This window comes from Rhinopithecus roxellana, chromosome 18 (genome assembly GCF_007565055.1).
Source record: "Rhinopithecus roxellana isolate Shanxi Qingling chromosome 18, ASM756505v1, whole genome shotgun sequence".
NCBI classification, from domain to species: Eukaryota; Metazoa; Chordata; class Mammalia; order Primates; family Cercopithecidae; genus Rhinopithecus; species Rhinopithecus roxellana.
Window position 1 is genome coordinate 4,936,311 of NC_044566.1, and position 13,641 is coordinate 4,949,951.

Below are 13,641 nucleotides of genomic sequence, written 5' to 3' on the forward strand. Positions count from 1 at the left end.
TGGAACTCCCATTTCAGACTATCTCAGGAGTCTCAGAGGTCAATTTGACATCTTGGGCTTACAACAAGGATGTTAATTTTAAGCCATGACCTGATTTAAGATTAAGTAAATCAAATTTGCCCTTGGGTTTTTACCAATGTCAGCACTCCCAGAGTCCATTGCTGTTCAACCTCTTCTCTTCTAAGACCCAGTGGATCTCCAAAGTGATTCCAACCAATCACCGCTTCCTTTGTCTCCACAGCACTCAATCTTTGCATCTTGGTGGTGGGTGAAATTCCACCTTAGTTGCACTGTGATCTACACCATATGTAGACCCTACAGCGGTAGCTGTGGTGTAGGGGGCACCAATTTGAAGTCAGATGATCTAATTCAAACGTTGACTATGCTACTTACTAGCTTTGTAAACATAAAGCAAATTGCTTCACGTCTTTGAGCTGGTTTCTTCAAATAGAAAATGGTAAAAATGATATATAACTTGAAGAACTGTTTTGAGAACTAAAGAAGGAAATATTCTTGAAAGACTGAGACATTAGAGGTTCTCAGCAAATATTTGTTAAATTGGATTCTCACTTCCCAAATGTGGGGGATTTGTTCATTAGATCTTTGGTATTGGCCATAGTAGGAAAAGAAAAAAAAAATTATTGCACTGTGAGCTAGTTCGAATTTAGGGTTATAAGCAATAACACATTCCCATCCCTTTCAGCAAACTCTCTCTCTCCCTTCCTCTCTCTCCTTCCTTCCTCTCCTTCCTTCCTTTTTCTTCTCTTCCCTTCTCTTGTTCTTATTCTCTCTCTCTGACTCTCCCCATTTGGTTAGTCTGAAAAACCAGCGACGTCCTCAGCACTCCTCAGGATTCTTTTTTGTGCTCCTCCCTGGTCAGAACCCATGTCCATTTCTGAGAACTGCAACCTCCTCCAGCCATTCGCCCACCAGGCCCTTCTCTTCTCTTCCAGATGGCTTGGCGTCTTCTTCCGACCAAGTGCGGCTCTCGGGCCGGGCCTGAGCCTGCAGCCTGTGTGCCCTCTGTCATCAAGGCCCCCTCTCAGGATAGGCTGCACCAAGGGTGGAACGGCGGACTTCCGGGGCCACTTCCAAGTCATGCCCATGCAGGTTTGGATATTACTATTCCTACTGATTCCCTGTGTCTCCCTGAACCTGTTTCCTTGTTTGTCACAAGGACATGAGAAACACCACCTCAGCCTTGTTAAAAGGATAAATAACAGTTTTTTGTTTGTTTGTTTGTTTTTTGAGATGGAATCTCACCCTGTTGCCCAGGCTGGAGTACAATGGCATGATCTCGGCTCACTACAACCTCTGCTTCCCGGGTTCAAGCAATTCCCCTGCCTCAGCCTCCCGAGTAGCTGGGATTACAGGCATCCACCACCATGCCCAGCTAATTTTTTTGTATCTTTAGTAGAGATGGGGTTTCACCACATTGGCCAGGCTGGTCTCAAACTCCTGACCTTGTGATCTGCCTGCTTTGGCCTCCCAATGTGCTGGGATTACAGGTGTGAGCCACCGCGCCCAGACAATAGCAGATTTAAAGTGTCTCATGCCTGGCATGTGCCAGCAAACCTTAGAAACTTAACAGGTAGCAGCCCCTTTCCTCCTGCCTCCTCTTCCTCTGTCCAGGGAAAGGCTCTCCCTCTATTTTGGTCTGCAGGGCCCTCCTCCTGGTCCCACAGTTACCCTCAATAGTGCCCCACAGCTCCGTGGTGAAACCCAGCTGTGGAGTCACACTCCTTAGGTCAAACCCAAGGCTGATACTTGCTGTGTGATTTACAATTAGGAAAAGGAGACAGGGCTCCTATGAAGATTAGATGAGGTAGTGAAGGTGCAGATAGCTGGGCTCCTGGTGCACACTGTGTTCTTAGCAAACACTGTGGTCACAACAGTTGTCCACTCTCTGGGATCCTCAGTGCCTCCTGCCATCGGCCTCCCCTCTGCACCCCTGCAGCCCCTGCAGCACTGTAGCTGCCGTCACTCCCCGCTCTGAGCTGAGCTCCTTGCAGAGCTGCATCCTCCGAGCCCCTCCTCCCTTCTGGTCCTACCCCTCCACTCCACCCAGAGTCATCCTGTGAGGGCTCACGGAGGCCTTTTACTTCTCCCCACACAAGGAACATGCTGGGAACTTCCACCAACTGGACTTCCTATGCCCTTTTAGATAAGTGATAGTTCTTCCTCCTTGAAGTCTCTCCTCCCTTGGTATGTAACTCCAAGCAAGCTATATGCAATGTACACAAAACCATTTAGCATCTGTCACGGTTTCTCACTGTCTGTAGGATGACGTCTAAACTCTTTAGCATGGCATTCATGTGGCTCACGATATGATTCCTGGAAAATAAGGTTCTGGTCTTATTTTCTCTGTTCCTTCATAGGCACCCCCACTCCCCAGCAACATCAAAAAATCTTGCAATTTCCCAACCCCAACATCTTCTCCTACAACTCCATGCATTTGCTCATAGCACATTCCCTGCCTTCTCTGCCCTCAAGCAGAAAATTCCTACTCATCCTTTAAGACTTAATCCACTGCCAACCTTCTCAGAGAAGCAAGGCCTCCCGGAGCCATGCAGCAAGGGACTGGGGGAGCAGGGTTCTATTAGGTCCTCGGAGCTGCACCTGAACTGCTTGGAGCCAGCTCTGCCCACGGCCCTGGAGTGCGTCATTGTACACGAGTCCTACAAATCCTGGCACACACGACAGTAAGGACAATAGCAAGCCTGGGTGCTGTGCTCACTCTCAGACTGAGGCCAGGATGTTTCCGGATCATCCTCTGTCTCTGAGAGCATTTCCCTGACCCTATTCTAGTCCCCACACAGACAGTTCCAAGGCCTAAGAAATGAACTGAGTTCTGAGCCCAACCGCGATCCCGTTCTTGGTAAGTGAAAGTGAAATGTGATCATTCCACAGAATTAGAGACTGGAAAGAGCTTCTGATTTTGGAAGAACAATTTTTTAAAATGGATTTGTATGCATAACATCCATTGCAGTTGGTGACGGTGGAGTCAGTGACTAATAAAAATGTCATTTCCTGTGATTTTTATAAATTACAGTAAATATGCCAGTAATCACCCACATTAGCTGCTAAAATGCAGGCAGCCAGCTGGAATAGAGGCCAGGGGACCCCACTGAGGCCTCAAGAGGGAGACCCCACAGGTGCAAATTGACACCTAGGCAAACAGTAGTTAATACATGCTAGAATTTGGAGAAGGGGAAAAGTGTTAAAATAAATGTATGTCAAGCAGACAAATTTGGACTTCTCCATGAGGATCTGTCACGTCAAACAGGAAATCGCTATAAATTACTTGTAATAGTAAAAATCTTGTCATTTATAACCTTTAAGGCAACGGGCTCATTTAACACATCAACTCAGAGATCATAATCTAAGAGAGTCAGCCTGGATATTTATTTCACTTTTAATGTGTAGAAGCTGGGGCAAGCCATGCATGAGCTGCAAAAGCCCCCACAGTGCCCTGTCGGCTCTTCAAGCTGTGGGACAGGCCAGAGAGATAACTGCCTGAGGCTTGTGGGATGAACACGCCAAGATAGGAAAGCCCTTCCTGCTCCTGTAAAAATTAAGACATGCCTGAAAATGTCATGCCTTGGTTAGTCTCGTATTGAATAAATCCAAATAAATCCCACCATTATTCTGTTTATTTGTTTTACTTATAAGCTATTTGAAGTCATTGGAGCTCAAAGTGTGTTTCCAACACACCACGCACATTTAGAGTATCTTGTAATCATCTTGCGAACCAGTGCACAGACGAATGATGAGTGGAATTCTGTGTTTATTTCAGATACCTCAGTATACACGGCCCACAGTTAAGAAACCACAACCTGAGACATTGTTTTAAAGAGGTGAACATGCCTCCCCTCAAGTGACCCAGGAGTGTGACCCACAAAGACAAACACACAGAACCATCTTCTGCATTACTGGAAAATTCAATGGAAACCAGGTATTTATGAACGAGATGCTTACTGCAGTTTGCATGTACTGAATAGACATTTGTGGATTAATTCATCTAAGGTTGGGGGAGAGGTTCCAAGAGGCGAGTAAAAGCAAAAAACAGCCACAGGCCCAGCTGACCATTCCCTTCAGTGAGGAAAAAGACCCGCAGGCAGCATTGAGCACGCAGCTCACATTCGCACATGCTTGGCATCAGGAGCCGTGAGGAGGAGCAAAGTTGGTTTCCAGAAAGATGTTAACTCACAGTTGCACTTCTCTCCACTTCCCTTCCTCCTCTCCCTGGCCTCTCTACATCTCCCTGCTCTCTCCTGCTCCAGGGCTTGGGCAGTGCTTAACGCTGGCAGGAACCACGAGTGCTGTCTGCTGCAAGTTGCCATGATTCAGATGCCACTCACGGGGCATGGGCAAGTGTAAGCGCACAGGAACACATGCACACCTGCACAGGCACACGCAGCCTCTGTGGGGCATGTTTAGAACTCCTGTGTCTGCTGGCGGGTACCTTTCCCCCTCGTGCTTTCCACGTGCAGCCAAGGCCTACTTCAATTGCAGGAAAAATTAGTCTCCGCGTCTGCCTGTCCGAACACAAGCTAACTTACCAGGAAACACGAAGTTTAATTTTAAAATGACGTTAAAATTTTTAAATTGTCTAATTTAAAAATTTTAACTTCATTGTACAATTTAATTAGATTAGGTTTAACTGGTTCCTTGAAAATTGCTGATCTCTCTCCGAACTTAATCCTATTTTCAAAATTATGGTTGGTTTTCTTAGATGGATAGGGTCCTCAGTATGGGGAGGGAGAGGTATTTGAAGGCAAATACGAGAGCATCTGCAGGTAGAGAGTTTAGGCACAGTTTAGATCATGTAGAGAAAAACCTGTCATTTAGGGAGAGAAGCTGATTCCGGGAACCAAATTATTCAAATTAACCAATATCCAATCTGCAGCACCAAAACCAAACGAACCAGCCTAAATTGTTCACTTGACTTTGGCAAGCACCAAATATGCATCTGTGTATCAAATAAAGTGAACAATTGGAGTTCTTTCTCTAATTTCGATAATTTCTGGGAAAAAAAAAAACCCAGCAATCTACATCTTTTGCCTCAATTGCTAGATTATTACTGATTACAGAATATTTATGTTTTTAACTTTTCTTTCTGCTTTGGGTGAGGTGGGCTGGAATGGATAAATGTTTCTACATTTCTAAACTCTGCCTATCTATACAGTCCGGGTTGCATGAGTTACATACGATTATTGACACATTTATTAATTCACAACAAGGTTACTTTCTGTAGAACAATGGGTAATTTTGAAAATATTTTGGACAAAATGTTACAAACTCATTATTCAATGAACTCAACAATGCATATTGTATTTCTCTGGTTCTAAGACACCCATTTTAAATATTTTTATCATCTCTGGAATCTAAATGCACTATTACCATCAATGACAACTTAGAATTACAACTGGCTGAGTTTTTTCTTTCATAGCAGCATGTAAAATAAAGATGCATCTTATCATAAATGGCATCTTAGACTTGTTGAAACAGAAAAAGTATGTGTATGTGGAAGGAGCCTACAGATAATTTCTTGTCCGGATCGTCTCAGGTGTAAAAATGTGTTTGTGTCAAAGATCAGTTATTCTTTCCTAATACTTCTTTACATAGGGATTATAAATTATAGCCCCAAACTTTTGCATAACTCTTTTTATTCTAAAAACCGCTTGTCCTTATAATGAGTGGTTCATGCTGGTTTCCAGTGTGTGTTCAACAGAGAACTTCTGCTCCCATCAACTAAAAAAATCTACAAACGAAAACTCTAGGAGACGAGTTTCCCATTTGGTACCAAAGCTAAAAATGAGTTCCCTCAACTCCTCAAAAAAAAAAAAAAAAAAAAAAAAAAAAAAAAAAAAAAATCCAAGTTAGTACCGTTGAATGGGGTTAAGTTAATCTTATAAATTTTTAAATAAGCATGCCCACTTGCAGCAAACTCCTGTGCCACATTTGTGCTTGTTCTCTGGAAAGTTTAGAAGGCAATTTCTGTAATGCAGAAAAGTCTCTACCACTGATCTTCCAGCCATGCCACAAGATACTTCTGGTCTGAATTCTTTCTGTGTCTTTTGTCAGAGCCAGAAGTCTTGGAGAGCACTGAGAGCCAATTGTAAATATTAAGTCAATTGGAGGTGATGTGGGAATAGTGGAGGGAAGAGAAACTATGTTTAGATTTTTTTAAATTTTAAATGATCGGGATTCCAGACAGGAAAATCAGCCATATTGGTGCTACACTAGAACACCTATTCTTACCACAAGCGTGCTGGCTTGGAGCTCACAGAGACGTGAACACATACATGCAGTGAATATCTACATTTTTTTTTCCTGATAGCTATGCCATTGAAGGGTTGAAGTTGATATTGCTTCAGTTTCAGCCCTCTGCTCTCTACCTCATCTCCTTCTTTCTGGGACCATCCTATATGCACAATTTAAAGGGAATTACCTATTACTTCAATTATTTGTTTCTTATCAACTGATGTTAAACTACAAGGATTTGCATTGAAAAGACACAAAGAAGGAGCAAGCCATGGCCCATCGCCAAATGAAAGAGTAATGTTCTGGTGAATTTAGCCTAAATAATTTACTGCTATATAAAAGTGGAAAAGTGGAAGGTGAACCCTTTGACCAATAAATCTCTCCTGCCCATGAAACCCTTATCTGGTCTCCTCCAATGTATTCCACATGCAGAAGCCATCATCACGGGCTCGGGCTTGTGATTTGTAAACCTTGATCTTCTGCACTCCGTGTCCTAAATATGGATAATTAGCATCAGTTTATCACGCCTCTGCATATTTTCTCTTCTCTCCAAACATGCATGCTTCTGTTGGCTGCCATTCTGCTACAGAAGATTATGGAGACAGATTGCAGAGAATGAATGTGCTAAACGAGATTAGGAAGGAATAGAAATAGCAACTTGGCCAATAAATTCCTCGTGAGAGCCTTATCATGCAATTACACGTTGACTTGCTTCACACTCTCCCAGCCTCTTAATCCAACACCCCCACCAGGAATGAAATTTCACTAATTTCTGAATTACTGCATATCCTCCTGACTTGTTACTGAGAATGGTTGGAAGGAGAAACATTGCTGAAAACAACACGTAAAACTTTATCATAAAAAGTAAACTTTAACTGTCAAAATGGGTGGTATGAATTTGGAATGTTTAAAGCATTTTAGGGTCGACGAATAGATGCACAAAGTCTTGGCATAGAAAGAGATTCAACTTTTCTTTGAGATTCACCAATTCTGCCGTTGTGCCACCTTTGGTGATTCCGAACTGGCTGGGGTTGGGGGTGTTCCTTGCTCTTAAACAGGACTATCTAATGTGTTTAAAAACAGGACAAAGCAACCAGCTTTTTCTGACTTCTTATTATTACTGATAACAGTCACGATGCCCCTGGGTAATTCTGGGCAAATCACTTGACCTCTTTAAGTGCCACCTCCTCCTAGCTTAGATGCACCGCTTCACCGTCACAGCCCCTCCTGGCGCCAGCGTGCTGCAGCTTCTCATGCACATTAATGTATATAAATAGGAAAAGTCCTGCCTGTTCCGGATCTCCAAGAATGCTGAAATAGGGCATCTACAGGGGGAGCTCTCTTCTTCCTCTTCTTTGCCTGTTAATGTGATTCTCCCGGGGCTTTATACTAAGTTAGGTATTTAAAGAGGCCCATTAAACCTTTCGATCCACCAGGGGACTATTTATAGCACAGAGCAGCAGTCAGACATTGTGGTGCCTCTACAAAAGCAAGGTTCTGCAGCAGGAGAAAGAAAATCTGGCAGGCCTGAGCATGTGTTTACTAGAAGGAATGGAAGTCTAGCTCAGATATTAAAACTTGTGCTTAATATTTGTGCTTGCAGAAAAGGAAAGGAGTCCAATGCATGGTGGCAAGAATTAATTAGCAAAAGAAATGCACAGCTATTGTAAAAAGAGTTTTACACGTAGATCATAATGTTGTCTTCACTTTCTTTCCCACAAGTAATGCCTATGCGGGTTCACTGACCACAGGGTCCTATGAGCCATCCAGAGAAAAGCTTCCATATTTCCCTTCCAGAAGACCTGCTTGCAGGCCTGGAATTTTGAGAGGTAAAACTGGATGGCATTCATTCGATGAATAGGTATTGAGCATCTCCTCTGCACACACTGCCAGCCACTGTTCCAGGACCATAGGGTGAAACGGCAGGAAGAAGGAGCCCTGCCCTGGAGGAGCTGGCCGCGGGAAGGAAGCCGGGCCTCAATGTTGATGCCCACATGCTTGCCTTCTGCAAGCTGGTTGCTTTTCTACTGGCTGCCAAGAATCTCCTTTTTTGGAAGGAAAGCCAGCCTGGAACCCTCATTTACCTTGATTGGGAGGGAGGGACCCAGGGGCCTGGGAGGCAGCCCTGGGAGGCACTGGTCTGAAGAGCTAGACCCTTGGTAAGAACCTCTGGAAAAACGCTTGTCTTCTGGAACCAGACAGGGAGGCGCGCAAGGGGGTGGGGCGGGAGGTCCTCCCAGGTGCAGGCACCTCTACTCTTAACTATCTGCAAGAAGACACACACACCCCACACACACACCCTGAGTGTCAGAGAAGTCCGCCCTTCCCTGTGCCTCCTCTTTCCCAAGCCCCTGAAATCCAGAGGTGCCTGTTTCCAGGCGCCAGCCCTGCTGAGTGGATGTGGGGATGGAGGTCACTGGAGGCCCAGGGCTGGTTGGTTGTTTTTGTTTCCTGTTAGGAGTACTGTGGAGGCTTTGCAGTGCTAGTTTTGGGAAATCTTAGGTTTGGCTTTATCTAACTCCTCTACTGGAGCAAGGCGCACAGCCAAGCCTGCTTAGACCTCCCCAGGCCACCGGCCCGCGGCAGACCTGGGCCTTGCAGCCCAGCTCAGCACCTGCAGGCGTGGGGGACCGCGCGCTTGGCGCAAGGCCCCCCGCCCTGGTCAGGGGACAGAAAATGTGAAATCAGATGGGGAGTTATTAATAACTGTCCTCCCCTCCCCTCTGCCGTGTTTCCTGAATCCTTGCGCTATGCTAGAGGGGGGCGGGGGCGGGGGCGCAGGGAGGAGGAGGGGGCAGTTTGCCATTAATCTGGGAACAAGCGGCTAACCTCGGTGACTGGTATTTTTGCTTTTCTTTTCTTACTTTTCTCAGTGTGGGGAAAGCAGTCAAGCCCGCGCGGAGCGATTGTGAGGGGCTCTGCTGGAATTTGGCAGCGCGGAGGCTTGGAGAGAAGCCCCATGCTGGCTCCCATTCAGCCGGCCCGTTTTCCTCGAGCTTTGGAAGTTTCACTCAGCCGTGCACTCAATGGCTTCACAAAGCTGATTACAAGCTTCAGCGCATTCCTGAAGGAGCCAAAAGCGACGCAGGTGCAAACGAGCCGAGGGAGCCCCTTATCCCGGTGACAGAATGGGACAAGCTGGGAAAGGCTTGGACCACACAAATCCAAGGCTCACCAGGCAGCAGAAAGCCTGCCTTGGGAACCGGGGGTCATTATCCGCCCTATTCAGCGGGGCCCGGGGACCCTGGGGGCCCAGCAAGGCTAGCCCGGGCGGGAGCACCGCCGCCAGCGCGCGCGGGCGACAGGGGGGAACCCCGCTGGGCGCTGCGGCCAGGCCGGGGCTCAGGGCACAGGGCTGTGCGTTTGCGCAAATCTGTATTCCGGTGGGCCGGTGGCAACCCTAGTGGGGACACGGGAGAAAGAGCACGCCAGGAGGCCACGTGGTGCGTGGACAGTGCGCAACTTCTGTCGGTGTCCAGGCCGCACGGCCGAGTCTTAGCTGGTGTCCCCAGGCCACGAACACCCAGCTCCCGGGTCGCTCTGCGCCCTTTCCCCTCCAGCCCACCTTTTCCATTGGTCCCTTCCCCTGCCCGCGTGGCAGCGCGGCCCCTCAGAGAACGACCCCGGGAGGGACAGTGACCGCACGCGTGGAGTGGGGACGGCAGGGCACGGGGCCGCTGTCTAGGAGCGTTCGCATGGCCGAGAACGCTTTCGCTGCGAGTTTGATTGCGCGGCGGGTTAGAGGGGCAGTTCCCTCCCCAAGTCATTAACTACGTCTCCTCGCGCTCAGGGACCGGAAACTTGCGGCTGCGGGCGCCCGAAAGAAAAGGGCAGCGCCTCGCCGAGCGCTCGGGGGAAGAGTGACTGCTGCAGCGGGACGCGGGGGCGGGAGGGGCGCAGCTGGGAGCGCGAGCGCATCAGAGGGGAGCGCGGGGGGGCGGGGAGAGCTGGACCAGGAGCTGCAGCTCCAGGCCCGGGAAAGGCCACCCTGTCCGGGTCCGGAGCCCCGCGCTGCGTCTAGGAGAGCACAACACGCAGTCCCCGCGGGGGCCGGAGCTTGGAGCCCCCTCGTGCATGCCCCTCTCCTCGTGCCCTGCCGAGGCCTCGGCCCTGCCTGCCATGCCCTGGGCCTGGTTGTGCCCGGGGGTCCCCGCGGGCAGGGCGCGGGCGGGCAGGGCGCGCGCGCCGACGCTCTTTTGTCTGATAACTAATTTGAGTTAATGCGATCTTTATGTAAAGCTAACAGCGGATAATTGTCTATTTTCTCGCCAACAGTCTCCATCACAATCACTTATCTGGAAACCTGCGGTTGGATTAATCGTTATATTCCCGAGATGAGCGTCGCTGCAATCCGCAGCGAACGCGGGTGGGGACCTGGAGACGCCTCCCGGGCTCTGGCGGGGCCGGTGCGGGCCAGCTCCGCTACCGCCCGAGACGCGGTGTGCCCAGTTGTTGCTGCCCGCGGGCGAGGGCTGTGGGGCACCTTCCCCAGGACTTGCTTGACTTGCTTTTTGCTGGAGTGGGTGGTGCGGGGATGCGGGAGGCGGAGGGAGGAGGAGAGGTGAGGGGAGGAGGGCCTAGTGGGGCTGCGGACCCGGAGCAGCCTGGGTGGAGCGAGGCCTCGGGAGGCCCTGGGCGCATCGCGGCGGGGCCTGGGGGTCCAGGCGCAGGAGGAGCCGTCGGTGCCGGAACGCAGCTTGTTTCATTTGGGAGAAACGTTGCCCTCAGGCCCTTGCCTCCCTCCCGTCGTCTCATTTTTTCTGGCTTCGCCCTTCGTCCCACCCACCCGTTCCCACCTCAGGTCCCTCCCCCAGGACTCCCTCCTTAAGGATCCAGGTCTCTGAAAATTATTGGCAACAGTTACACGCCCCAAGATTGAAATTCGCAAGAGAAGAGTCCCAGTTCTGCAGGCTGCTCCAGGGCTAGGGGTAGAGATGGTGGCAGGTGGTGCGTCAACTCTCTAGGGAAGAGGAACTTGCATTACAAAGACTTGTCTTTCTGAGCTGAAGTCAAAACAGGGGCGTCAAGCGCGCTGCGTTTGGAGGCGGTGGAGGGGCCGCGCGCCCGCGCTGTCCCAGCCGGAGCTGCCCTGGCTGGTGACTGGAGGTTTAACGTCCGGGCTTCAGGCGCTTCTGCAGCTCGGAATTGCCGGCCAAGGGGCCTCAGTCGCAACTTTTCAAAATGGTGTTTCTGGAAAACAACAAATTCAGACTCAACTGGTGACAGCTTTTGGCTCTAGAGAATGAAACTGCTTCCCTTTGGCAGTGGAACTCTGAAACTTCGAAGAGTGAGAGAATACAAAGAAATAAAATACCGGAAGATCACTGGAGTTTTCAGATTAAGGACGACCCCAAATGACTCCCAAAATGAGGCTTTGTAAATTCTTGTTAAAAATCTTTAAATCTCGAATTTCCCCCTACAACATCTGATGAGGGCTTTAAGAGCAAATAAGTAAAATCCCACCTCGAGAATCAACAAACCAAGCTCTAGCCAAGGCTCTCCCCGCGTTTTCTCGTGACCTGGGGAAGGTCCCGCCCCATCGCTCACCTGGCTCTTGTCACCTCGGTCATCTTGAAGTGATCCGTGGACAATGCTGCTCCCTGCCGCAGATCCGCTGGTCACTCAGGCAGAACGGGGTATGCAAATGCCCTGGAGAGGCCGAGGCCCGAACACTGCGCCCATTGTCCCCAGCGCTCAAAGCACCGAGCAGCTGCGCAGACTTTCTGGGCTCGGACCCTCGGCCGCCACGCTAATGTCATCATTGCAAAACATCAGATTTTGAGAACTATGCAGTCTGAATTCATTAGCAGCCTTCTCGGCGAAGATTCTTTTCCCCGTGACAAGTTTCAAAGTCCAGACCCCCTCCAACGTTGATAGGGGTAGGAAGTGGAGGAGGGACCGGGGAAGGGGGGTCTTTTGCAAGTGGGGCCTGGGGGGATCCCTGCTCTCCTCCTCCTGCTGCGTTCCGCAACTTTAAAAGCCTTCCTTGGGGTTCTGAGCAAGGATGTCTGACTCGAATGACCTGAGATTTGGACATATTCCCATTTTCTCTCAAGTGTAGCTTTAATGTTGTGAGTTTAAATTCACCGAAAGAGGCCCAGATATCAAGTTGAGTGAATTTCACAGCATCATCTTCTGTTTTAATCGTTTCTGAAGTCATATCCTTTAGGGTGAACTCACAACAATGCAGGTCAGAGAGACTGCGTGCCCTAAAGCAAACCAGTTAAAACTTCAGGCCAGATCTTCAAGCTGCAGGATTGCAAGCAGCTCACAAATTTCCAGTCCCCACCCTGAGACAAGGAGCGTCTCAGTGGCTTAAGGACCTGCTTGCACTCTCGCTCTCCACACCCTGTCCCCTGCCCAAATGGCCTCATTCCTCTAGAACCTGGACGGTGGGGAAGGGTGCTCCTGATGCCCAGGGGTGGGTGCAGGTGCTCCTGATGCCCAGGGGTGGGTGCAGGGTGCAGGGTGGGGGACCAGCAAAGGGGAGACCCAAGGGCGCTAGAACCCGGGAGTGCAAACCACCGTTAGAGCCTGAAGGACCCTCAGATTTGTGGGAGACCACAGGCGCCAGCAGAGGCAGTTTTCCTCCCCTGAACAATGCTGGTTCTTCTCCGGCCCAGGATCTCCACTAATGTGTCTTTCTGCTTCCTCACAGGACTCCAAGCTGCTGTCTCCTCTCTGCCGTATCTGAGGCTGGAAAAACTTCCTAGGAGAAGGCAAGAGAAAACCACCAGGTCAGAGCCAAGGACTAAACTTTAAGGTGGAAGACGGCAGAGGGGCAGGTTCTCCCCTGCATACCCCAAGGCCTCTCCTGCACCCGCGAGGCCTTCCTTGAGGGCCCAGGCCCCCGAAGTGCCTGCCCTCCTTCTGACAAAAGGAGGGCGTAGGATGCGAAGGGGTAGTGCAACCAATAATGTTTGTGTAAACAACAACAGGGAAATACATGGGGGAAATCTATTTATTGGGTGTGTCATTTTTGGTTGGGGGCGGGGTTGAAAGTGGACTCATCTAGTCCCAGGAAAAAGCTACTGGGTGGGTGGGGTAAGTGGGGGGGTTCTATGTATATGTGGATACCTTTGAACTGGAACACCATTTTGTTTTCTCCCTGGAGAATGGTAGGATGTGGCCTGAAGGCTCTGGAAAGTCACAGATCAGACCCTGCAGAAGGTTCCTCATGTGTGCCAGCCCCTGGCTGGGCCTGGGCAACCTTGCCTCCATCCTCTGACCCCAGTTCCTGCCACTCCACGTGCAGGTAAGGCTGCCGAAGGCTAGGGACAGGGCTCCAAGTCAGAGGCCAGCTTTTTGGAGATGTGGCTGTGGGAGGGGAATCCCAGGAATTTGCATAGAGAGGGGGTTTTTGCCAGCCTGGGT

At 49.6% G+C, this 13,641-nt stretch overlaps 1 long non-coding RNA gene across 1 annotated transcript in view; it reads left to right on the top strand.

The window, feature by feature from the left end:
* LOC115894583 overlaps positions 1-13,227 on the top strand; it is a 134,249-nt gene extending 121,022 nt beyond the window's left edge. Inside the window, exons 2-4 of the long non-coding RNA XR_004054710.1 lie at positions 954-1,110; positions 3,797-3,955; positions 12,926-13,227. This is a non-coding gene — a long non-coding RNA (uncharacterized LOC115894583). The remainder of the gene's footprint in view (positions 1-953; positions 1,111-3,796; positions 3,956-12,925) is intronic.
* The last annotated feature ends 414 nt before the right edge of the window (positions 13,228-13,641 follow it).